At 37.8% G+C, this 27782-nt stretch overlaps 1 long non-coding RNA gene across 2 annotated transcripts in view; it reads left to right on the top strand.

Annotated features, from left to right (window-relative positions):
* LOC120103524 (uncharacterized) overlaps positions 1-27782 on the top strand; it is a 92704-nt gene that overhangs the window by 60045 nt on the left and 4877 nt on the right. For both annotated transcript variants that reach the window (XR_005505891.2, XR_010052641.1), the window contains one exon: positions 3915-3957. This is a non-coding gene — a long non-coding RNA (uncharacterized LOC120103524). The remainder of the gene's footprint in view (positions 1-3914; positions 3958-27782) is intronic.

Raw genomic sequence — 27782 nt, 5'->3', positions numbered from 1 at the left:
AAACTAGTTGATGAAACATTTCATTTTGGGTCAAGGATGCACTTGCTCCAGCCACCTTGCAGAGCAGTGGGGCTGAGACAGTTGAGAAGAAAGAGGACAATTGCCCTGCATCAGCCAAAACTCAGATTACACACTTGTGCACGTCAACATGCTTAGTTTCTTTGCTTTTAGTACTCGTGCCTGTAATTCTTATTTCCAAAGATCTTAAGCAATAATATTCTACAAACTATCACCCTTTTTCTCTAATGTACCTTTGAAAATCTGTTAAGTAATTTGACTTGTGTTAAACTTTAACGACTAAAAAAACTAGTTTTTCTTTTATTTAAATAATATTTAAAAATAAAATAAAAAATATGTTTTTAAGACAAACACACAGCTAACACTCTTTGTGCCTCCCTGAGCCATATCTGTGCTCAGTGTTAAAAATTTTGGATCATAAGAAAGCATCTTCATTGCCACTCTATATAATAACTACTCGATTGACATATGCAATCCAAAGACCAGGTTGTTGGTATTCGAGATGGGATGCTTCTCTCTTCATTTGTTCTGCTTGTTTAAGAGAATTCATGAACTATAATCAAAAGTAAAACTGAGGTTTAAGTCTGACTCAACATCATCTGTAGATTAAAATAGACTTACCTTTTAAGTGAGTCTCACATCTACTTATTATCTATTTTCAATTGTGATAACTATGCCATAATGTTGGAGTTCTTGTTTTATCAAAGAGTAACATATAGAATGCCTATGAATGTTTACAGGTCTAGTGGTCTTGAGATTATAGCACAGATTCTAAGTTAATATCTGAACATCACATGGCTTTAAAAACCAACAGTCAAGTTTCATCACTCTACAATTTTGTCAGCTACATGCCACCAGTCTTTTAGAATACTTTTCAATCAAGAGTTCATACTAGGATGCCATCTAGTCAGAGACCTGCCTTCCTGTTTCCACCAGTGCTGGGAACAGAGCCTCAGCTCAGGATCCAAACCCGCACAGCCCACACCCCATTTGAAGCTCAAGTCCCCGGGTATTCTAACACATCCAGGATCACAGGTGATATTCCCAAACCCTGTCCCAATGTTCTGCATAATGGGGACTCCTGAAACCCTGGGACATAGGTAACCACCTAACTAAAGACCTACGAGGCTTCCTGTTTGTACCTGTGCTTGGAACAGAGCAGGTGCTCTGGATTCCCACCCACTGAGTCCACATCCCAGTTGCAGCTCAATCCCCTAGGGGTTCTGACACATCCAAGATCACAGAATCACAGGAAGGAAAGGCTCCAGTCAGGGATTGGAAGCCAGATACAACAGAGAAAACCAGATAGCCAGAGACAAGCATAAGAACATAAGTAACAGAAACAAATCTCTCACCACAGCAAGTTCCAGATATCCCAACACACCTATAAAGCAAGATTCAGATCTAAATTCTCATTTCATGAAGATGATAGAGGACTTTAAGAAGGATATAAATAACTCCCTTTAAAAAACACAGGAGAACTCAAGTAAACAAGTAGAAACCCTTAAAGAGGCAACACAGAAATCCCTTAAAGAAATACAAGTGAACATGATCAAACAAATGATGGAATTGAACAAAACCATCCAGGATCTAAAAATGGAAATAGAAACATTAAAGAAAACACAAAGAGAGACACCCCTGGAGATGTAAAACAAAGAAAAGAGAACAGGAGTTACAGGTGCAAGCATCACCAACAGAATACAAGAGATAGAAGAGAGATTCTCAGCCATAGAAGATACCATAGAAGACGTCAACACAATAGTCAAGGAAAATACAAAAAGCAAAAAACTTCTATCTCAAAACACACAAGAAATCCAGGACAAAATGAAAAACTGAAACTAAAGAATAGGTATAGAAGAGAGTAAAGATTCACAACCCAAAGGGCCAGCAAATATGTTCACCAAAATTATAGAAAACTTTCCTAACCTAAAGAAAGAGATTCCATAAACAGACCAGAAGCCTAAAATCAAGAAAGGGGATAACGGATAACATTTGAAATGTAAATTAAGAAAATATCCAATTAAAAAAATAGAAGCCTACAGAACACCAAACACATGGAACCAGAAAATAAATTCCTCTCATCATATAATAATTAAAACACCAAATGCACAGAACAAAGAAAGAATATTGAAAGGAGTGGGGGAAAAGGTTAAGTAACATGTAAAGGCAGACCTATCAGAATTACACCAGAATTCTCAACAGGGACCCTAAAAGCCAGATCCTGGGCAGATATCATATAGACCCTAAGAGAACAAAAATGTCAGCCCAGGCTTCAATATCCAGCAAAACTTGCAATTATCATAGATGGAGAAACCAAGGTATTACAAGACAAAACCAAATATAACAATATTTTCCATTAATCCAGTCCTACAAATGATAATAGAAGGAAAAGTCCAACATAAGGAGGGAAACTACACCTAAGAAAAAGCAAAAAGTTAACATTTCCAAAAACCCAGAAGAAGAGAAACACACAAACATAATTCCACCTCTATCAACAAAAATAACAGGAAGCAACACTTATTGGTCCCTAATATCTCTCAACATCAATGGACTCATTCTCAAATAAAAGGGTATAGGCCCAGTGAGAATGGCTATGATCAAAAACTCAGGTGACAGCAGATGCTGGCGAGGATGTAGAGAAATAGAAACCCTCCTCCATTGTTGGTAGGATTGCAAGCTGGTACAACCATTCTGGAAATCAGCCTGGAGGTGCCTCAGAAAATTGGACATAGTACTACCTGAGGACCCAGCTATACCACTCCTAGGCATATACACAAAAGATGGACACACAAGGACACATGTTCCACTATGTTCATAACAGCCTTATTTCTGATAGCCAGAAGCTGGAAAGAACCCAGACGTCCTTCAACAGAGGAATGGATATGGAATAGGTGGTTCATTTACACAATGGAGTACTACTCAGCTATTAAAAACAATGACTACATAAAATTCTTAGGCAAATGGATAGAACTAGAAAATATCATCAGGAGTGAGGTGACCCAGTGACAAGAACACATGGTATGTACTCACTGATAAATGGATATTAGCGCCAAAGCTAAGAAAAAAATCACAGATCATATGAAGCCCAAGAAGAAGGAAGACCAAAATGTGGATGTTTCACTCTTTCTTAGAAGGGAGAACAAAATACTTATGGGAGGAAATACAGCGACAAAGAGTGGAGTAGGGACGGAAGGAAAGGTCATTCAGAGACTGCCCTACCTGGGGATCCATCCCATATGCTGCCACCAAATCCATTCACTATTTCTGATGCCAAGAATTGCTTGCTGACAGGAGCCTGATATGGGTGTACTCTGAGAGGCTTGCTAGAGATGAAGATGGTGGCTGCTAACAATTGGACTAAACATAGCGACCCCAATGGAGGAGTTAGAGAAAAGCCTGAAAGAGCTGAAGGGATTTGTAATACCATAGGAAGGAAGAACAACAATATCAACCAACCAAACTTCACCAGAGCTCCCATGGTCGAAACTGCCAACCAATGAGTACACATGGAGGGACCCATGACTCCAGCCACTAGTGTGGCAGAGGGTGGCATTGTCCAGTATCAATGGGAGGAAAAGCTCTTGGTCTTGTGAAGGCTTATTTCCCCAATGTAGGGTGGTGCCAGGGCATTGAATTTGGAGTGGGTGGGTGGGAATGGGAACATCCCAATAGAAGCAGGGGGAAGGGTATGGGACATGGGGAAATGGGATAACATTTGAAATGTAAATATATAAAATATCCAAGAAAAAAATTTTAAAAAGAGAGAATGGGCTTAGAATCCAATGGTGTCCTCATGGTGGGGAAACCAAGGAGCATATGCTTGAAGCATCTAGTCACATCACACCCCACCCCTGATGGATCATGTACTAATGTCCAGCTCTCTTTCTACATTTTAGGTAGTCCAACATCCCAGCCAGAGAATGGTGGCACACACCACAGGTAAGTTTACCCACTATAAATAATTACTGTAATCCAGACAAACCCCACGGATAAACTCAGAGGCCCATCTCCTGGTCACTCTTTATTTTGCCAAGCTGACGACTGTAAGTATCACAGAAATCTACTGTAATGGCAAGGAGCCTAATTTCTCCTATTTTGATATCAAGAAGTATAAGAAATAATTTATAATTGGTATTTAATGAACAAATTAAGAGATGTGAATTAAGTTCATGCCTGTAACTCTAGCACTTGAGAGGAGGATAAGATATCGAACCTCTTTCTCCAAAGAATAAGATAGGTAAACAACTGAATGGATTTTAAGTGTATTCAGAGTTGTCCTCTCCTGACTGTAATCATTTTCAGGACATTTTTACTTGCTTTATAAGCAACCCTAATTATCTTAAGTTATTCATCTTCCCTTGCAACTCCCCTACCGTGGAAAGGCATCAACCAATTTTCTCTCTGGGTATCTTTTCTGGATGTTGTATTTATTCCTATGGGATCAGGCTGTAGCTAGTCCTTTGTGACTGCTTGCATTCTCTTACATGATGTTTTTATTGCTCATGCAATGGCAGCTATCATTACTACATTTTTGAGCTTCAAAGAATAGACTTTACATCTGTATTTCACGTTTGACAAATGAATCAATTAGGAGACATTTGTATTATTGATGCTTTTTAGCACTGTGAATAATCTTGCTGTGAACATTGATGTAGAAGTGTTTTCATGGGTGAAAAATATTTTAATTCGTTATGTGTTATCTTAGTTTGTCTTGTTGTCAACTTGATATACATGGGAAGAAGTAACTTCAGTGGCCTCACTCAGTTTGGCCTATGGGTGCCTATAGGGACTTTCTTTTGGGATTGCTGACAATGTAAATCCATAGGCAAGTGGTCCTGTGCTGTATAGGACGGCTGCTGACTGCAAACCTGTGAGCAAATGGGTCTCTTCATCAAGGTACTGCCTTGATTGTAACTTATAAGCTAAATGAATTCTCTCCCCTCCCGGAAAAAAATTATATGTGTTTGTCACTCTATAAAACAATTACATTAATATATAGCATAAATTAATTTCATTTAAATTGTGGATTGAAAACATTGTCTATGAAGGGCCAAAGATCAAATAAATTAGTGTGAGGTGCACACATTTTAGATACGAATTATTTTTGCTGTTTTAGGAGGAAAAACAGCTACTATAATAAATAAATGCTATGTGCCAATAAAACTTTATTTACAATACAGACAGCAAGCTAGATGTGGTTCATAGGTCATTGGTTTTAGAGCTCTGATGTATGTTAATGTTTAGCTAGCCCTGATACTGAAGACAGTATCATTCCCAGACCCATAAATATGATGAATTTCTGCTAAAAGCTTTAAAATAACAAAGAGAATTAAAGAAATTATGCTGATATTTCAGATTAGGAAATGATAGAATGCAGTTTGTTGCTTGATCTGGTATTTGAATTTTTCCACCAAGTGTTTTCACTATTAGCAAAAATTGGTGTGGATAGATGAGAAGGCTTAGAAATTTTCAAATATGACCTTTTAACACTAGTTTCCTTTATTATGTTCATTAAAATGTATTAATGGGTGAGAAGGGAATTTATTTCTAAATACGCAGATGTATCAATAGCATTTATCAGCATGAGGACCCACGTTTGAATCCTCAGTGACAAAGTAAAATTAAGACCATCATCCACGGTGGTAATCTCAACGCTGAGCTAAGACAGGCAAATCTTGACAGCTTAGTGGTCAGTTAGCCCTAGCTCAAATGGAAAGATTTTTGGAAATGTAAATTTTATCTGTGTGACTACAGAGCTTGGGCTGAGCCCAGAGCATTTCCTTCTTTGTAGTAACTATCCCTAGGCCTAGTCCTGGAAACTTCTATCCTCCATACAGTCCAAACCTCTGAGCTGACTGATTCAATCCAGGTTCTCTCAGCTTCTGACTAAATTACTCCACCTGGCCTCATACTAACTTGGCAATATGTTCTAGTCTTCTGGCCCCGTCTCATTCTCTGGCCCTTACAGGTTCTGTTCACTTGTTTCTAGCTCATTCTCTCTGGGAAACTGTCCAGTAAAACTACAATGTATGAAAAACACACCCAGTCTATCTCTTGTTGTTCTTAAGTAGCTTCTCTTTCCTGTGCTATTCTTGTGTGTGTTGGGGATACCCCATCTCTGACTAATTCTGTCAAATCTTTCTCTGATTTATCACTTTTGCACTTCACTTAGATATCAATTTCAAATGTGTTTGCTTTCTTCTATAAACTAAGCTTACCTTAACTGTTAGGGATTAAAGGTCTATATGTACTCAGGGTATGTTTATATTCGAGACAAATTATACTGTAATCTAGGGCATGTCTGCATTCCAGCTGGATCATACAGACCTGGAAGTTCTTTTCATGTAATCCCTTGTCAGAGCAGCCAAGTTTCTGGATTAAAATTCTTGTACAGATTTTGGGTTGGTAAGAGATCCTTCATCAAGGAGAAAGGGGCAAGAATGATAAAAAGAAGACACTATATGACCTGATCTAACCTCCTAAACCACAGGGAAGTTTATCCACATACACATGTACACACCAGCACACACACACACACACACACACACACACACACACACAAATATATACACATACATATATACACACACATATACAAACCCATATACACATATGCTCACCATATACACATATACATAAAAACAAAAACATCTTTATTGGTTAAATGTTATTAAAATGTAAAAAGGAAAGGGATCTTGAGTGTTGTCTCATATAATTTTGTAGACAGTAAATAGCTAATGAATCTTTGTTGAATGAAAGATTATAAATAATGGCTTTTTTTAAAAAATAGAGAAAATATAATTTCAAAGGGAAAGCAACACTTCAGTAAATAGTGTTGCAGTGTAAACTCGGTGTTCTTGTGAAGAATGTAAAGAATGTGGTGATGGAGAAGCACTCTGTAGAAAGCAATAAACTGACCACACAATTTACAAAGCTAAATACAGGCAGCAGGAAGACTGAACCCCCAGTGAACTAGATTGTTGGGGGGAGGGCGGCAAGGGGGGGAGGAAGGGGAGGGGGAAGAGGGATGTTTGCCTGGAAACCGGGAAAGGGAATAACACTCGAAATGTATATAAGAAATACTCAAGTTAATTTAAAAAAAAAAAAAAAAGACAGGCAGCAGGTAATCTCTACTCCTGGAGCGGGTGAACAGAACCTACAGGAATATTTCTCATAAATAATTTAATATAACTTGATCGTCTTCATTTTCAATAAAAATAAAACTTTCATTTTCAAAGTATGTTGAATATCAATACCCTTTTAACATTCTGAATATGGTATTTATGGTTTTATTTCAGTACCTAGCATCTTTTTCTTTTCCTTAAAAAAATTAAAATTGAGACACTGTTTTAGAAAATATACTATTTATGAACCAAACATTAAAGTATCACCAGGAAGAGATTTTATATTTGCTTATAGCATTGAATGTTTTTTATAAAATTTATTTTTAATTTCATATATATGTTCTTTATTTAGATCATCTTCGCCCTCTCTATCTTCCTTTCAATATCTACTGTTCCTTTTAATTCTGGTGCAAAATTATGATTTTTTTTAGATTATTATTGTTACACACATATACATTTTATATACATGCACAAACATATATATACATAGACACACATGTACACACAACTACACAAATGCTGTGTCTCTTTAGTGTTGTTCTAATATATATATTTAAGTATGGCCACTTTGTATTGGATATCAGATTCATCCTCTCTGGAAAAGACTAGTTCTCTTTCTTGGCCATCATTAATGACCAGTTGCTCCTTATTTGGTAGGGTACCATGAAATTTCCCCCATAGATGTTGGTATTGCTATTGTTCAGGTAGTATTTTGGTAGACATATTGCTAAGATTTTATATATGCAGTTTGCCTCTTTTATACACAAGACACAGTCTGACAAAAGTCATTTAGATCCTCTGGCTATTACAATCTTTCTACCACTTTTCTGTGATATTCCCAGAACCAAGGTATAGGAATTATATTTTAGATGTACCCAGCAGTCAGTTGTTTCCTGCCCTTTGACCTTGTATGACTTTCTGAATTAATTTCTCCTTCTGTTACAAAAAAAGTTTATTTGATGAATTATTTTTACTAACACGTGTACACGAGGATAAGGAATTTGAATGTAGATATAAAATATACTTGTTTACGAAATTAGTAGTGGATTCTACTCTAAGAACTATGATACAAAATTATGTTCAATAAGTTAAACATTAAAACTAACATTGTTTTTAGTAATTATAGAATTAATTTAATATTACAAACTCTCTATGTTCTTGGCCAGTCTATTTAAATTGTAAAAAAGGACTTTGTTGGATGCATTTCACTGTAAGCAAATAGTGGTTTCCAAGATACGTGCAGGCTTCTCAGTGCTTGACTGTGCTGCTGAAGTTTGCTGAAGTCACTGAAAAGCCATGAAGCCTCAGCTCTTGTTTCACCCAATATATTACCTCAGTTTCAAATTGCTATGATGTTAAAATGTGATAGACTTGAGAGGTCACTGCTTTTCCCAGTGGTTTGGGAGTTCCAATAAGATACCTTTGGACAACAACTCAATTAGATGTAAACCAATCCTGGTATTGGAAGCCTCATTTGGTGAGAAGAAATGTCCAGTTTGGGGGCTCTGTCTCCCTGTCATTTGGCAGCTTCATTTAAATTGTCATCATATGTGTATCTATTTCTGGAAAATTCTACTTCATTGGGTTTTCATACTATCCGTCAAATGTCTTCTAAATTTAGCTTCCTCTCCATGTAGTTCTTCCTTTAATCCTCTCTTCCTTTCCTTTCTCTACTTGATCCTGCTGTCTTAGTCTTTCGTCCATCCATGAATAACTCTATATTCTATTTCCTTTTCCTAATGATAACTATTTGTACCCTCTAGTCACTTAGTTTATACTTATCTTCTTTGAATGAATTTTTGCCTGCTTATCACCAACTTAATTGTTAATATACATGTATATGCAAATATATCATATTTGTTTTTCTAAGTTTGGGTTACTTCAATCAAGATTTTTTAAGTTCCATTTTCCTGTGCATTTTGTGATTTCCTTTTTTATAAATGACTGACTAATATACTATTGTGCAAATGTGCTAAATTTTCTTTATATACTGATCTGTTGAGGAACATCTAGATTATTTCCATATTTCTGGCTATTATGAACAGAACTTCAAAAAAAAAAAAGGTTGAGCAAAGGTCTCTGTGCAAGGATGAAGCATTCTTCGGATGTATACCAAAGAGTGATGCAGCTGGATCTTGTCCTTGATCAATCCCTGTTTTCCTGAGGACCTGCCACACTGATTTCCACATAGCTGTATGTGTTTACCCTATCCCAAGTGATGGATTAGTGTTATCCATACTTCATGTACTCGCCAACTAAGCTATAATCTGATTTATTGATTGTAGTAATTCTGTGTTAGATAAAATCTCAACATAATTTGATTTGCATTTCCATGGGCTATATTTATACACTCTACATTTAAGAAATTCTCAGGCTAATCTTTAAAAGCATTAATAAACTTAAACTCAAACAGTAGATATATGAGTTAAATGATAGTGATTTCTACATTCTTATTCTCCTAATAAGTAACAATGTGCGTTTAGTAGAATTAAATATCTAAAAGCATATACTTATTGATCGCTAGTTGACTTTAATTTCAACTCATTCAGATAGAAAAAAACATTTGGTAAATAATCAGTATTAAGAATATTTATGGATCAGGTGGGCACTCCTGAGGGGATCAGGTGGGCACTCCTGAGGGGATCAGGTGGGCACTCCTGAGGCTGCAGGGCGGAGGAGACCACCAACACTGCCCACCCCTGCCCACATCCCTGGCCCAAGAGGAAACTGTATAAGGCCTCTGGGTTCCCGTAGGGGAGGGCCCAGGAGCGGCAGGACCCCTGCACCTGAGACACAGCCGGAACCTGAAGGAAACAGACCAGATAAACAGTTCTCTGCACCCAAATCCCGTGGGAGGGAGAGCTAAACCTTCAGAGAGGCAGACACGCCTGGGAAACCAGAAGAGACTGCACTCTGTGCACATCCAGATGCCAGAGGAAAACACCAAACGTCATCTGGAACCCTGGTGCACGGACGCTCCCGGAAAGAGCGGCGCAGATCTTCCCGGTTGCTGCCGCCGCGGAGAGGACTTAGGCAGTACCCCACGAGCAAACTTGAGCCTTGGAACCACAGGTAGGACCAACTTTTCCCCTGCAAGAAACCTGCCTGGTGAACCAAATACACAGGCCCACAGGAACAGCTGAAGACCTGTGGAGAGGAAAAACTACACGCCCAAAAGCAGAACACTCTGTCCCCATAACTGGCTGAAAGAAAAGAGGAAAACAGGTCTACAGCACTCCTGACACACAGGCTTATAGGACAGTCTAGCCACGGTCAGAAATAGCAGAACAAAGTAACACTAGAGATAATCTGATGGCAAGAGGCAAGCGCAGGAACCCAAGCAACAGAAACCAAGACTACATGGCATCATCGGAGCCCAATTCTCCCACCAAAGCAAACACGGAATATACAAACACACCAGAAAAGCAAGATCTAGTTTCAAAATCATATTTGATCATGATGCTGGAGGACTTCAAGAAAGACATAAAGAACTCCCTTAGAGAACAAGTAGAAGCCTACAGAGATGAATCGCAAAAATCCCTGAAAGAATTCCAGGAAAACACAATCAAACAGTTGAAGGAATTAAAAATGGAAACAGAAGCAATCAAGAAAGAACACATGGAAACAACCCTGGACATAGAAAATCAAAAGAAAAGACAAGGAGCTGTAGATACAAGCTTCACCAACAGAATACAAGAGATGGAAGAGAGAATCTCGGGAGCAGAAGATTCCATAGAAATCATTGACTCAACTGTCAAAGATAATGTAAAGCAGAAAAAGCTACTGGTCCAAAACATACAGGAAATCCAGGACTCAATGAGAAGATCAAACCTAAGGATAATAGGTATAGAAGAGAGTGAAGACTCCCAGCTCAAAGGACCAGTAAATATCTTCAACAAAATCATAGAAGAAAACTTCCCTAACCTAAAAAAAGAGATACCCATAGGCATACAAGAAGCCTACAGAACTCCAAATAGATTGGACCAGAAAAGAAACACCTCCTGTCACATAATTGTCAAAACACCAAACGCACAAAATAAAGAAAGAATATTAAAAGCAGTAAGGGAAAAAGGTCAAGTAACGTATAAAGGCAGACCTATCAGAATCACACCAGACTTTTCGCCAGAAACTATGAAGGCCAGAAGATCCTGGACAGATGTCATACAGACCCTAAGGGAACACAAATGCCAGCCCAGGTTACTGTATCCTGCAAAACTCTCAATTAACATAGATGGAGAAACCAAGATATTCCATGACAAAACCAAATTTACATAATATCTTTCTACAAATCCAGCACTACTAAGGATAATAAAGGGTAAAGCCCAACATAAAGAAGCAAGCTATACCCTAGAAGAAGCAAGAAACTAATTGTCTTGGCAACAAAACAAAGAGAATGAAAGCACACAAACATAACCTCACATCCAAATATGAATATAACAGGAAGCAATAATCACTATTCCTTAATATCTCTCAACATCAATGGCCTCAACTCCCCAATAAAAAGACATAGATTAACAAACTGGATACACAATGAGGACCCTGCATTCTGCTGCGTACAGGAAACACACCTCAGAGACAAAGACAGACACTACCTCAGAGTGAAAGGCTGGAAAACAACTTTCCAAGCAAATGGTCAGAAGAAGCAAGCTGGAGTAACCATTCTAATATCAAATAAAATCAATTTTCAATTAAAAGTCATCAAAAAAGATAAGGAAGGACACTTCATATTCATCAAAGGAAAAATCCACCAAGATGAACTCTCAATCCTCATCTTCGGTTGGTTTATATACAAGTGTGCAATTTCTAGGCTTGAAAGTAAAATGATGCTATCTGGTGCTGGATAGAGGAGCCTTATTTTTTATTATGGCAGCTTGCTATTTTTGTAACATGGTGATTTGGTTGAACACAATAAAGTACAGTAGTAACTGATCTCCCCCTCTTCCTGGATGAGTGAGGAGATGATTAAATGTTGATGTCAGCATCCATGAGCATATTCAGATGAGCTTCTGCTTCTGTTGAAAAGGATGCTGTGTTTGATTGTGGTCCGAAGCTTTGAAGCACTACTTGGCATCTCCTTCCTTGGAGGTCTCACTGTTTAAACATAACAGATTTGATAGCTTGTTGGTAAGGTGAGGTCCAGCTTGTCTCCACTAGGTCATCTTCATGTGAATCCGGTGGTTATACGGTTTTGTTCTAGGGATATTTCATTTTTTTAATAACGGTTTTAGCTGACATTCATGGAGAGAATGAATCCTTAGAACTGTGCCACTAGTGAAAGGAAATCCTGTCTAGAGTATGTTTCTTTACAAAGCTGTGTCACACCATCCTTTGGGCCCTCTGCTGGAAAAGTAGAATCAAGTCTCAAATAATGCCTTTTAAATTGTATCCTCTAGTATTATAGATGTAGGACAGTACTGTATCATACCTCTGTGGATGTAAAATAGCTTGTACCTGCTTTATGATACGTAGTAGTGACCGTGCTTTATCAGAGCTGTTTTTAATGATGTTGCTCAGAATGTTTTCTTTCCAGATGATGATTGAGAAGCTAATTTAAAAAAAATGGTGCCAGGTACCACAAGAGTAACAGAACTGTGCTGTTTTCTCGGGTTTTGTTTTTTTACTTTTTTTTTTTAATGGAGTGTGCTGGATGTCTCTACAGTTTTGTTCAGATGACTGCAGAACCTGGAAAAGCTGTTGCTGCTTTTGATGCATAACACACTGCTATTATTGGTCTTTTTATATAAATATAAATATATATATACAGATATATAATTTGAATTTTTTGAAACTTTACCTGTGCTGTCAACTTTCGAAAAAAGTATCCCCGTTTACTGTGTTGAGTTGGCACTGTACAGAAATTAACAGCCGTATTGGTCTAGAAATGTTGAACTTAAGTTTTTTCCATTTGTACAGGGGTAACACACTGTATTAAATATGTAAGGTCTTATATACGTGGGTTTGATTACAAAAACTAATAAAGTATTCTCTAAATTAAAAAAAAATTAAAGGTGTAAGAAGACATCATAATGAAACCCATTATTAGAAAAAGTGCTGTATCTCGTGATGGCTCAGGTCAGATACAAGAAAAAGTACTATAGAAATATATACAGCAGAGGACTGTCTGGTCTGGCCTCAGTGAGAGAAGAGGAACCTAACCCTGGAGAGACTTGAGGCCCCAGGGAGTGTGGAGGTCTGCTGGGATGGGGATGGGTGACATCTACTTGCAGAAGGGGATGGGGTGGGATGAGGAACAGTCAGAGGGCAAACCAGGAGGGGGATAACGACTGGACTGCAAAAAAAGATTAAAGATTAATAATAAAAATAAAATATTTAGAACTACAAAAAGGAAATATAAGATGTACCTTATACCTAATGAAATATTTTTTTCACTGGCTAAATTTAGGATCCATGAGCGACATGACTGAGGTCAATATGCAGCCTGGTCTTGCCATGTCATATGAAGTGTGCCTTTTTCCCTTGCTCGCAATGATGTGTGGTTTTGTTCTATAATAAACTCTAGCCATATATATATAAAAAAAGAATATTTATATGTAAATAGTCAAAACTTGCCTTGCAAAAGATCTGAAAGGACTTGGGAATGCAGAAATATGTTAAATTATATTTAAATTAAAGTATTTTGAATAATTATTCATTTTAATTTAAAAATGTAAAGGGCAATAGCACACATGAGCTTAGAATAGGTTTGACTGGAAGCAGAAAAGCCATAAAGCCATAAGTTTGACCTTGTTCTCTGTCATTAATTTGCCTACTTTTTTATAAACATCTTCAGGATTACTTGCTCTGATATCATGATATTCCTTCAGAAAGCTTTGCATATATTTGTATATGCATATAAATATATATATATAATATATATACTTATTTGTTCACCAGTTTGAATTTCCATCATTGGTTTTGCATTTCATAATTTGACGTGCTATAGTCCTCTTACCTGAAAAGTTGTGACTATCAATTATTTGTAATAAATTTTTAAAATGTGTTTCAAATTTATAAAATAATGAGTTACATAACTTTTTTGTTAGTTTAAACATAACTTTATGCATATAAATCTATAAGAACTCAAAGCACCACACAAGAGCAGGATATGCTCTGCGGCATTTGACCTGGATGGATTGATGCTCTCTCTAATGCAGCAATGTAGAACATTGTATAGCATCAATGTACTATAGGAGGTTATCCAGAGGAAACCCTTTAATCAACCTGTATCTACAAGTACAAACACATATGAAGTCAAGAACACATGTAAGTGTACAAATATAGCATCTAGACTACAACATTCATAGTTACAGAAATAGCTACTTGTGACTGCTATTAATATATAAAATTAACTGGGTTTGAGAACATTTTCAAGTTTTATGAATAGCTTGGGTTTCTGTGGTTGTTTTAAATAAATCAACTATTACACCTTCATTTCTGTTACTTGCTTGAAGGTTTGTTTTCATTATAGATAGCTTTTGTATTAAGTTAATAAAGATTTTACAATATCCTTTAATCTCTAGCATGAAAAAATGATGAATATAGTTTCTGTTTTGGAGTCAGAACAAAATTGTTCATATACATGGAGAAAAAACCTGGAGCTGAAAAAATACTATGCTATGGTTTTATAGGTAGAAATAATGCCCCCCATTATCTCAGGATGGGCACAATATTGGTTTGTTTTGCTGTTGTATCAAACATCACTGTTGAGAAGTTCCTACCAAATTCGTTCAGTAAACATAGCAAAGTTGTTTTAGTTGTAATTGCATAAATAAGCATTTAGCATATTTATAATATAGATATAATGCTGGCATGCTTATCTAAAGCTCTTAAGAAAATTATGGAATATTTATTTACAGATTTGCTCTTATCTATGGTATACATATTCCACTTAGAGCCTCTATATGATATACATAGAAAAGAGATGCAAAAATCAAAAGCAGCCCCAGGAGGAGACATTTCTAGACATAACTGCTATCAACTAAACTACTGAGCAGTAATGAAATTGCCTGGACAAATTTAACATTTTCAAGGAGAAAATTTAAAACTACTTGTTCCTTAGGAATCAGATCAAATCTCTAATACATTCCATAGAATTCACCTACATTTAGAAGTATACATATTAGAGATTATCTACGAGATCATTTGTTACCCTCCAAAAATCTAAGGTGAGCTTCATCTGAGTCCTTCTCTGTCTTCTATCCTTTCACCTGGGCCCATTTTATTTGTGGCTTTAAAAGTATCTTACCTTAAATATTCTAAACCCCCAAGGCTGATGCTTCTTTTGTTTGGTAATGGAGAATTTATTTAAAATATTCAGGATCGAAATTGTGTGAAATTAGATTAATTATCCCATAGTTCCAAGGTTGTTTTGCTCATTTTTTACATAATAAATTTCAAATCAGCAATAGGTAATGTTTTATTTTATAGAAACCTGATGTTATGGTAATCATCATGAAATATAACTCATGCTAAACTCATGGTGTATGGAAAGAAATGGAATGAGAAAGTATCCAAATAAATGAAATCAAAAATGAAAAGGGAGACATAACAACAGATCTGAGAAAATTCAAAAAATCATCAGATCCTACTAGAAATGCCTATATTCAACCAAACTGGAAAATCTGGGTGAAATGAACAATTTTCTAGACAGATACCAGGTACCGAAGTTAAATCAGGATCACATAAAACATCTAAACAGTTCCATAACTCCTAAAGAAATGTAAGCTGTTATTACAAGTTTTTCAACCAAAATAAGCCCAGGTCCAGATGGGTTTAGTGTAGAATTCTATCAGACCTTCATAGAAGACCTCATACCAATATTATCCAAACTATTCCAGAAAATTGTAACAGGTGGAGCACTACCGAATTCCTTCTATGAAGCCACAATTACTCTTATACCTAAACCACACAAAGACCCAACAAAGAAAGAGAACTTCAGACCAATTTCCATTATGAATATCGACGCAAAAATACTCAATAAAATTCTGGCAAACCGAATCCAAGAGCACATCAAAACAATCATCCACCATGATCAAGTAGGCTTCATCCCAGGCATGCAGGGATGGTTTAATATACGGAAAACCATCAACGTGATCCATTATATAAACAAACTGAAAGAACAAAACCACATGATCATTTCATTAGATGCTGAGAAAGCATTTGACAAAATTCAACACCCCTTCATGATAAAAGTCCTGGAAAGAATAGGAATCCAAGGCCCATTCCTAAACATAGTAAAAGCCATATACAGCAAACCAGTTGCTAACATTAAACTAAATGGAGAGAAACTTGAAGCAATCCCACTAAAATCAGGGACTAGACAAGGCTGCCCACCCTCTCCCTACTTATTCAATATACTTCTTGAAGTTCTAGCCAGAGCAATCAGACAACAAAAGGAGGTCAAGGGGATACAGATCGGAAAAGAAGAAGTCAAAATATCACTATTTGCAGATGATATGATAGTATATTTAAGTGATCCCAAAAGTTCCACCAGAGAACTACTAAAGCTGATAAACAACTTCAGCAAAGTGGCTGGGTATAAAATTAACTCAAATAAATCAGTAGCCTTCCTCTACACAAAAGAGAAACAAGCCAAGAAAGAAATTAGGGAAATGACACCCTTCATAATAGACCCAAGTAATATAAAGTACCTCGGTGTGACTTTAACCAAGCAAGTAAAAGATTTGTACAATAAGAACTTCAAGACACTGAAGAAAGAAATTGAAGAAGACCTCAGAAGATGGAAAGATCTCCCATGCTCATGGATTGGCAGGATTAATATAGTAAAAATGGCCATTTTACCAAAAGCAATCTACAGATTCAATGCAATCCCCATCAAAATACCAATCCAATTCTTCAAAGAGTTAGACAGAACAATTTGCAAATTCATCTGGAATAACAAAAAACCCAGGATAGCTAAAGCTATCCTCAACAATAAAAGGACTTCAGGGGGAATCACTATCCCTGAACTCAAGCAGTATTACAGAGCAATAGTGATAAAAACTGCATGGTATTGGTATAGAGACAGGCAGATAGACCAATGGAATAGAATTGAAGACCCAGAAATGAACCCACACAACTATGGTCACTTGATTTTTGACAAAGGAGCCAAAACCATCCAATGGAAAAAAGATAGCATTTTCAGCAAATGGTGCTGGTTCAACTGGAGGTCATCATGTAGAAGAATGCAGATCGATGCATGCTTATCACCCTGTACAAAGCTTAAGTCCAAGTGGATCAAGGACCTCCACATCAAACCAGACACACTCAAAGTAATAGAAAAAAAAACTAGGGAAGCATCTGGAACACATGGGCAGTGGAAAAATTTCCTGAACAAAACACCAATGGCTTATGCTCTAAGATCAAGAATCAACAAATGGGATCTCATAAAACTGCAAAGCTTCTGTAAGGCAAAGGACACTGTTCTTAGGACAAAATGACAACCAACAGATTGGGAAAAGATCGTTACCAATCCTACAACAGATAGAGGCCTTATATCCAAAATATACAAAGAACTCAAGAAGTTAGACCGCAGGGAGACAAATAACCCTATTAAAAAATGGGGTTCAGAGCTAAACAAAGAATTCACAGCTGAGGAATGCCGAATGGCTGAGAAACACCTAAAGAAATGTTCAACATCTTTAGTCATAAGGGAAATGCAAATCAAAACAACCCTGAGATTTCACCTCACACCAATGAGAATGACTAAGATCAAAAATTCAGGGGACAAGAGATGCTGGAGAGGATGTGGAGAAAGAGGAACACTCCTCCATTGTTGGTGGGTTTGCAGACTGATACAACCATTCTGGAAATCAGTCTGGAGGTTCCTCAGAAAATTGGACATTGAACTGCCTGAGGATCCAGCTATACCTCTCTTGGGCATATACCCAAAAGATGCCCCAACATATAAAAAAGACACGTGCTCCACTGTGTTCATCGCAGCCTTATTTATAATAGCCAGAAGCTGGAAAGAACCCAGATGCCCTTCAACAGAGGAATGGATAGAGAAAATGTGGTACATCTACACAATGGAATATTACTCAGCTATCAAAAACTATGACTTTATGAAATTCGTAGGCAAATGGTTGGAACTGGAAAATATCATCCTGAGTGAGGTAACCCAATCACAGAAGACACACATGGTATGCACTCATTCATAAGTGGCTATTAGCCCAAATGCTTGAATTACCCTAGATGCCTAGAACAAATGAAACTCAAGACGGATGATCAAATGTGAATGCTTCACTCCTTCTTTAAAAGGGGAACAAGAATACCCTTGGCAGGGAATAGAGAGGCAAAGATTAAAACAGAGTCTGAAGGAACACCCATTCAGAGCCTGCCCTACATGTGGCCCATACATATACAGCCACCCAATTAGACAAGATGGATGAAGCAAAGAAGTGCAGGCCGACAGGAGCCGGATGTAGATCGCTCCTGAGAGACACAGCCAGAATACAGCAAATACAGAGGCAAATGCCAGCAGCAAACTACTGAATTGAGAATAGGACCCCCATTGAAGGAATCAGAGAAAGAACTGGAAGAGATTGAAGGGGCTCGAGACCCCATATGTACAACAATGCCAAGCAACCAGAGCTTCCACGGACTAAGCCACTACCTAAAGACTATACATGGACTGACCTTGGACTCTGACCTCATAGGTAGCAATGAATATCCTAGTAAGAGCACCAGTGGAAGGGGAAGCCCTGGGTCCTGCTAAGACTGAACTCCCAGTGAACTAGATTGTTGGGGGAAGGGCGGCAAGGGGGGGAGGATGGGGAGGGGAACACCCATATAGAAGGGGAGAGGGGAGGGGTATGTTTGCCCGGAAACCGGGAAAGGGAATAACACTCGAAATGTTTATAAGAAATACTCAAGTTAATAAAAAAGAAAAATTCTCGCAAAATAAATCCAAGAACATGTCAAAATGATCACCCATCCTGATCAAATAGGCTTCATCACAGGGAAGTAGAAATGGTTTAACATATGGAAATCCATCAATGTAATCCACTATGTAAACAAACTCAAAGAAAATATCATGTGATCATCTCATTAGATGCTGAGAAAGCATTGGAAAAAATTCAGCTCCCCTTTGTGTTAAAAGAGTTGGAAAGAACAGGAATTCAAGGCCCATACCTAAACAAAGTAAAAGCAATGTACAGCAAACCAGGAACCAAGATTAAACTAAATGGAGAGAAACTTGAAACAATCCTAATAAAATCAGGAACTGGGCAAGGCTGCCTACTCACGCCCTACTTATTCAATATAGTACTCCAAGTCCTAGCCAGAGCAATCAGGCCACAAAAGAAGGTCAAAGGGATACAAATTAGAAAGGAAGAAATCAAAATATCACTATTAGCAGATGATATGATAGTATAGTAAAGTGATCCCAAAAGTCCACCAGAGAACTGCTAAGCCTGATAAACAACTTTAGCAAAGTGGCTGTATATAAAATTGGGTTACCTTCCTCTACTCAAAAGATAAATAAGCTGATAAAGAAATTAGGGAAATGACACCCTTTACAATAGTCCCCAATAACGTAAAATACCTAGGTGAAACTCTAACAAAACAAATAAAAGATCTGTATGACAAGAACTTCAAGTCTAGGAAGAAAGAAATTGATGAAGATCTCAGAAGATGGGAAGACCTCTCATGCTCATGGGATTGCCAAAAGCAATCTATGGATTCAATGTAATCCCCATCAAAATTTCAACTCAATTCTTCATAGAGTTAGAAAGAGCAATTTGCAAATTCATTTGAAATAACAAAAATCTCCAGAATAGTGAAAACTATCCTCAACAATAAAAGAAATTCTGAGAGAATCACCATCCCCGATTCAAGCAGTTTTACAAAGTAATGGTGATAAAAACTGTATGATAATTGGTACAGAGACAGGTAGGTGATCAGTGGAACAAATTGAAGACCCAGAAATGAACCCACACACCTAAGGTCACTTGATATTTGACAACGGAGCTAAAATCATCCAGTGGAAAAAAGATAGCATTTGTCAACAAATGGTGTGGTTCAACTGGATGTCAGCATGTAGAAGAATGCAAATCGACCCATTCTTATCACCCTGTACAAATTTAAGTCCAAGTAGATCAAGGACCTCCACATCAAACCAGATACACTCAAACTAATAGAAGAACAAGTGAGGAAGAGCCTCGAAAACATGGACACTGGTAAGAATTTCCTGAAAAAAACACCAATGGCAAAAAAAAAAAAAAAGGCTTATATTCGACAAATGAGACCTCATAAAACTATAAAGCTTCTTTAAGGTAAAGGACACTGTCATTAGGACAAAATGGCAACTAACAGATTTGGAAATGATTTTTACCAATCCTACATCTGATAGAGGGCTAATATCCAATATATACAAAGAACTCAGGAAGTAAGACTCCAGAAATCCAAATAACCCTATCAAAAGTGGGGTACAGAGCTAAACAAAGAATTCTCAGCTGAGTAATATCTAATGGCTGAGAAACACCTAAAGAAATATTCAACATCCTTGGCGAAATCCAAATCAAAACAACCCTGAGATTCTGTCTCACACCAGTCAGAAGAGCTAATAGCAAAACTCAGGTAACAACAAATGCTGGACGTGAGGATGTGGAGAAAGAGAAACATTCCTCCATTGTTGGTAGGATTGCATGCTGATACAACCACTCTGGAAATCAGTCTGGAGGTTCCTCAGAAAATTGGACATTCCACTACATGTGGACCCAGCTATACCTCTCTTGGGCATATACCCAAAAGATGCCCCAACATATAACAAAGACACATGCTCCATTATGTTCATAGCAGCCTTATTTATAATAGCCCGAAGCTGGAAAGAACCCAGATCCCCTTCAATAGAGGAATGGATACAGAAAATGTGGTACATCTATACAATGGAGTACTACTCAGCTGTCAAAAACAGTGACTTTATGAAATTCATAGGCAAATGGATTGAACTAGAAAATATCATCCTGAGTGAGGTAACCCAATCACAGAAAAACACACGCGGTATGCACTCACTGATAAGAGGATATTAGCCCAAAAGCTCGAATTACCCAAGATATAATCCACAGACCACATGAAGAAGGATGACCAAAGTGTGGATACTTCACTTCTTAAAAGGGGGAACAAAAATATTCATAAGAAGGGATATGGAGGCAAAGCTTGGAGCAGAGACTGAAGGAACAGCCATTCAGAGCCTGCCCCACATGTGGCCCATATATGTACAGCCATCAAAACTAGATAACATTGATGAAGCTAAGAAGTGTATGCTGACAGGAGTCGGATATAGCTGTCTCCTTAGAAGCACAGTCAGAGCATGTCAAATACAGAGGTGAATGCAAGCAGCAAACCATTGAACTGATAATGGCAACCACATTGGAGGAATTGGAGAGAGGATTGAAAAAGCTGAGGGGGCTTGCAACACCATAAGAACAACAATGCCAACCAACCAGAGCTCCCAACTACTAAATCACTACCCAAAGACTATACAGGAACTGATCCATGGCTCCACCTGCATATGTAGCAGAGGATGGCCTTGTTGGGTATCAATGTAAGGAGAAGCCCTTGGTCCTGCCAAGGACCTGTACCCCCACATGTAGGTGAATGTCAGGGGTAGGGTTGGAAGGGAGGTGGTTGGGGAGGGGAACACCCTTATAAAAGATGGGGAGAGGAAAGGGATAGGAGGCTTATGTTTGGGAAACCTGGAAAGGGAATAACATTTGAAATGTAAATAAATAAATATCTAATAAAAAGAAAAGAAAAGATGTTCCAACTGCTTTGAAAATACAAGATAATTATTCAAAGACAGGCATGAAATTATTGATTAAAGAGGACTCAATTGTTTAAATAAGAGCTCCAGAAGGAAGAGTTTGGCTTTAAGGTAGTGTTTAGTGTAAGCTACATTGCATTGAAATCTATCAGAACAAGAAAATGCAGTTTCTGGTTTAAAATCACTCTAAAATTTAAGGCAGCAATAAAAGGTCTTTAAACAAATATAAGTCTCCTTGATCCTAGATAGGTCTGTGTGACTGCAATGGTCACATATCTACGAAGTTAGCCCTCTGCCTGGGAAGCATTCATGTCAAATACACAATAATACTCGACTAAAGCACACAAAAGAAATATCTAACTAGACATCTGTAAAATGTAATATATTTGAAATGGCAACAAACTGTCATTTTAAAAATTGTGAAAAGGACTTTATTGTGGACTTCCTTCATAGTCTACTAATTGATCTTCCTGGTTATAAAGGCCTAACAAAAAGGATATAAAAGTACTATGGTGGTTACTTCTACTCCAGCCCTCAAGAGCATCTGGGCCTCTTTTGGAAGTTTCAATCTCAGGTCACTTTCCTCCAGAACCCAGAGGCAAAGTGGATTTGGTCTCCCAGCCCTAGGTGGTAGTGGCAATGAGCAGTGTTAAGTTGCTTTGTGAGTAAGCCTTCTTCGATGTTCCTTTGTAGTAAAGCAGAAGACCTAGTAATGGGAGCTGGCCAAGCAACAGAACTGTGACATATAACCACCTGGCTTTTTTTAAAATTCTCTTTTGCAATAGCTACAGAGTAAATGATAGCAAAACAAATTAGTTCACAGAGCAACAGAAGTCCAAACCACTTACCACTAATCTTCCTCTCATTTATTGCAAGCAGGTGGGAGATAGGAGAGCCTAAAGGAAACTGCTGGTGGGAAGTAGTAAGGATAAAAATGTCTTCGAAGATAAAAGGATACCCTGCATTTCCTATGCAAGTATGACCTCTATAAAAACAAACCCAGCAGAGTTTTAAGTTGCTCTGAGTAACTCTGTGAGCCAAATTTTGAATGTGACAACTGGTTTACTTTTATGAAATAAAGTGTACATAGAGGAAATGGCAAAAAGAGAACTTCCCTCTTTCAAACAAAATCAAGAGAAAGTATTTCCTGTCTGGGACTTGTTTGAATTTTTCTAATTCTCAGTATCCCCAAGCCAAAGACTTTCCAAGTAAAAGATGAAATCAGGACCAAGACCTAAAACTCAGTACTACCAAAACACAGCCTCAGAGTCAGCACCACATAGTCGGGTCTACATCAGCATTAGGGATAGTCAGTCAGATCTGACATTTGGTGAATATTCAAAAGTACCTTTCTAACGCTTTCTTCTAGACAATGAAGCCTCCAGATCCGAGATTTAAAACTTGCAGGTTTTATTTCCCAGAGAGTTCTGTCACTTTTCTAGGAAAATTGACTTTATGCATTTCGTTATATTTTGAATTAGTGTACCATGATTAAGCTTCATTGTAACATTTTCAAACATAAAGTGTGTTTTTATTGATCTCTTCTTCCTACCCCGTGGCTTTCTAACACCACCCTTCCCCTCAGCTTCCCTTCAGCTTTAGTAGTCTTGTGTGTTCTGTCAACTCCACTCCTTTCTCAAAACCACCTTTTCCTCTCTCATGATTTTCTTTGCTAGTTTTATGACCTATAACCACAATCACACCCAAATATATTCACGTACATAAACACTGAAGGCTGGGACCCACTTTATGAACAAACCAATGGTGCTTGTCTCTCTCAGTGTGTGTTGCCTCACTCAATAGTCTAGCTTCCAGACATATCCATGTTTTGAAAAAGAAAACATAATTTCATTTTTTATGACCAAGTAAATTGCTACTGTGAAAATGTACCACATTTTCATTATCCATTCATGTATTGATGGACACCTGGGCTGGTTCCGTTTCCTTACTGTTGTGATTAGAACAACAGTAAATATAGATAGATATGCACATATCTCTGTTCATACTGTAGTTCTATTCTTAGATTTCTGAGAAACCTCCATAGTAGTTCCTATAACTAATTGATAAATTAGTATACTTCTTCATGCATGCACCAACAGTGTATGCGGGTTCTTCTTTCTCCACATTCTCAAAGCCATTTACTGCCGTTGTCTACCTGATGATACCTATCCTAGATCGAGTGAGATGCTAACTCCCAATTTTAATTTGCATTTCTCTGCTGGCTAAGGATGTTGAGAACATTTTTCTTTGTTTCTATGTGGGCATTTGAAGCTCATTTTTTTATCATTTGAGAAATTCATACATTTATATAATATATTTTGATCAAATTCATCCACCATCTCATCACTTCAATTTCTCCTTTATCTCCACCACTGCTTTTCATCCAACTTTTCTAGGATCCCTTTTATAAAATCCACTGGGACCATTTGGTAATGTCTGTTTCTTCAAGGGTGTCGAAAAATCCAGTAGTGTGAGAGCAATCTCTCAGAGATCACATTCCTTTAAAAAACCTTACTTTCCCTTTACCTAGCCCAGCATCTATCAAATGCCTGTATTTCCTCTGCAAGGGGTTGGACTTCTTCAGTCCCTCTCTTATGAATAATTAGATTTTGATGGCTTGATTCCATGCAGATCTTCTGCATTCAGTCTCAGCTACTGTGAGTCTATGTGTGCAACTGCATTATCATGTCCAGGAAACACTGCAGATGTCTACTACCTCTGGTCACAAGTTCTGTGTCTTCTTTTCCACAATGATCCCTGAACCTTTGAGATATGGGTATAAATGTTCCTTCTAGAGATGGTTTGACAATCCATTATTGATTATACTACTGATTGGTTATTGATCTCTGTATTAACTGTCACCTACAACAGAAAGATGAGTCTCTGATGAAGGCTAAGAGATCCACCAGTGTGTGAGTATTCAGATAAGGCTTTTAAAATACTCATGGGCTGTTGAAATCTCTTATTTTGAGGGTTATGTGTTCAGATCACTAGCCCATTTATTGATTGCCACTTTGGCTGTTTAATTTTTGCAGTAAATCTTATATTCTAGATACTAATCTCCTGTCTGAAATACAGTTAGTAAGGTTTTCTACCAGTCTTCATCCTGTCTGCTTTCTCTGCTCATAGTTTCCTTTTCTGTGAAGATCTCTTTACATATCTCACTTATCAATGCCTGGAACCATTTATGCTCTTTTATAGTTCTGTTTAGAAATTCCCTGGCAGTATATCTTGCATATTTTCCATTATGTTTTCTTTCAATAACTCCAGTAATTCAGGTTGTACTTTAACATCTTTAACCATTTTTGAATTGCTTTCTTTCAGGGTGACAGATGTGAATATATTTCCATACCCAGGTTCGCCAACCCTCTTTGACGAACACACAGCATTTTATTCTAACTTATATTTTTGAAATCCAATCAACTGTTAAATGATCACAGCTATTTGCATTTACTCTGGATCTCTGATTCAGCACCATTGTTTGACAGATCAATTTTGTGCATGCACATTGTCATCTTTGTCACTATGGATTTGCAGTATAATTTGAGGTCAGGTATTAAAATACATTTAGCAATGTCCATTATGCTAAGGATCAATTTGACTATCTTTGGTCTTTTGTGTTACACTTGTACACTCAGCTTGTACTAAAGCTAATAGCATATTTTAAATTGATCTTTAAAGTTCTAACTTCTGATAGTGAGAACAAACCTTACAAAAGCTTTACAGATGTAAGCGAGGGCTACTTTTCAGGGAAAGGATGATATACATAACTTCAGGAGACTCAGGGAATTAATCCATCAAAGCAGAAAGAGCTCATAAGCACAAAACTGGCACATGGTTAGCTAAATTTCAATACTTCTATTATCCAGCGATTATTTATTTCTTGGCTATTTGAATTGATATGCTTATTAGATGCCACAGTCCCCATCTGACAAGTATGTTGAGTTTGTGAGGGTAGTATATTTATAGTATCTTTATATGTAGTAAGGCCAACATACCTACTGCCTGCACCTGATTTAAATGATACAATACAGGACTTTGGGCCAAAAGGAGTAATGAAATGTGACTATTAATGTCATGAAGAGTAGAGAGCATGCTTTGCCCAAAGATGCCGTAAAGACTGACCAATGCTTAGGAACTCTACTTCTTTTCCAAACACCAGGCTTCAGTTCCCAGCACCCAACATCTATTTGGCTTGCAACCATTTGTAACTTCAGGAACATGAGATCCAATGTTTTTTTCTGGCCTTTGGATGAATCAAGCACACATATAAACATGCAGGAAGAATACTCATGCACAAAGTTAATCTGATAAAATAAACTTAAAAATTTTGAAAAAAAATATGGTGTCTGTCTCATTACTCTATGATTTCTCAGTCGTGAAGCACTTCTCCCCGGATTCAGCCGTCATAGTGTGAAAAATCCAATCCACACACTTAGTACATGCGCTGCTGTCTCAGTTGATTGCCGATAACTGACATCAAATTTCAGACATATGGAGAGGCCATCTAACTACCTCAATACAATAGAATGTTATGTTCATGTAGTCATAAGTCATAAGAAGCAAGAAAGCCACTAAAGTTAGATCAGTCATCTCTGAGACTAATGAGAAGTAGTCATTGTAAGCCATTAAATTTTAGAGTGGTTTATTGACGAAGAAAGAAAGCTGAAATAGGTGTCTCCCGTACCGTGGTTAATAATGCCAAAGAATGGCTGAGACTTAACTGGTGAGTATATGACAAGAGACAATAGAGACTTAGAATTGTATCCTAGTGTGGGCCTGTGTGTCAGAGGCTTTCCACAGAGATCTCTGGCCTGGCCAGGTGTGAGGGCTCCGGTGAAGGGGAGAGAATTCAGGCGGAGGGGAATCGCCTCTGCTGCCTGTTACTGCTTCAGTTGCTCCAAGATGTTAGCTTGGCTGAGCCAGCAGGAGGCTGGTTCGCCAGAGACTGGTTAGCCAGAGAGGGGTTGCAGAGAAGGGGGAGTCGACTTCAGGAGAGCAGATCTCTTCCCCAAGTGACAGTGTTACAGCTCTTATGACAGAAACTCTCTGACTGCAGAGTAGTTCTTGAATACATTTAATCCTTCTGCACAGGATTCTGATATACAGTTTTGGGGTGGGTCATGGTCTGATAGCAGGTACTTCCTATTGGCTTGGTATGAGAGCTTGGGAATACATTATCTACATGCGGGAGGGTGTGGTCCTGCTTCAATGTGACTGATGGCCACAAGCTTCTCTACAGGGGGATCGAGTGGGGGTGGGAGGGCTGTAGCTATGTGAGAGGGGCCTGGACTCCTGGGAGTTTAGGGAAACACCTGCCTTCCCTTTCAGGGTCACCAGGGTTTCTGACCTTATCTCATTAGAAGCCAGGGTACCTTTCACAGCCTGCCGCCCCACATCTTAGGGCCCCAAATTTCCAGTCAGATAGCAACAGAAAGCCTCAAGGATGTGCAAACATTAGAAGGAAATCCAGAAGATTGTGTCATAGCCTAGAAATCAATGGAAGAAGAGAGAGAGATACATGGATCTGGTTGCTAATGAGTTATCATCTAGTGAATAAGCTAAGTGTAGCCTTAAAGAATATAAATTTTCAATCTGGTAAACATGGAAGATCATAGTAGAGGAGAAGAGCCTATAAATTCACCTGAAGAAACAAAAAATTTGGTATATCATGAAGGATCTCTCTCTCTCTCTCTCTCTCTCTCTCTCTCTCTCTCTCTCTCTCTCTCTCTGTGTGTGTGTGTGTGTGTGTGTGTGTGTGTGTTTGTGTGTGCATGTGTGTTTCAGAGATGGAGACATAGAGAAATAGAAACAGAAATGAGAGAAATACATGAGAGATAGAGGCAAAGAAATAATAAAAATTTAGATTACCTTTA

The sequence above is a fragment of the Rattus norvegicus genome, chromosome 6, assembly GCF_036323735.1.
Source record: "Rattus norvegicus strain BN/NHsdMcwi chromosome 6, GRCr8, whole genome shotgun sequence".
In the NCBI taxonomy this organism is placed as follows: Eukaryota; Metazoa; Chordata; class Mammalia; order Rodentia; family Muridae; genus Rattus; species Rattus norvegicus.
Note: the sequence above shows the minus strand (reverse complement) of the source record. Positions and strands in the feature narration are given on the sequence as shown.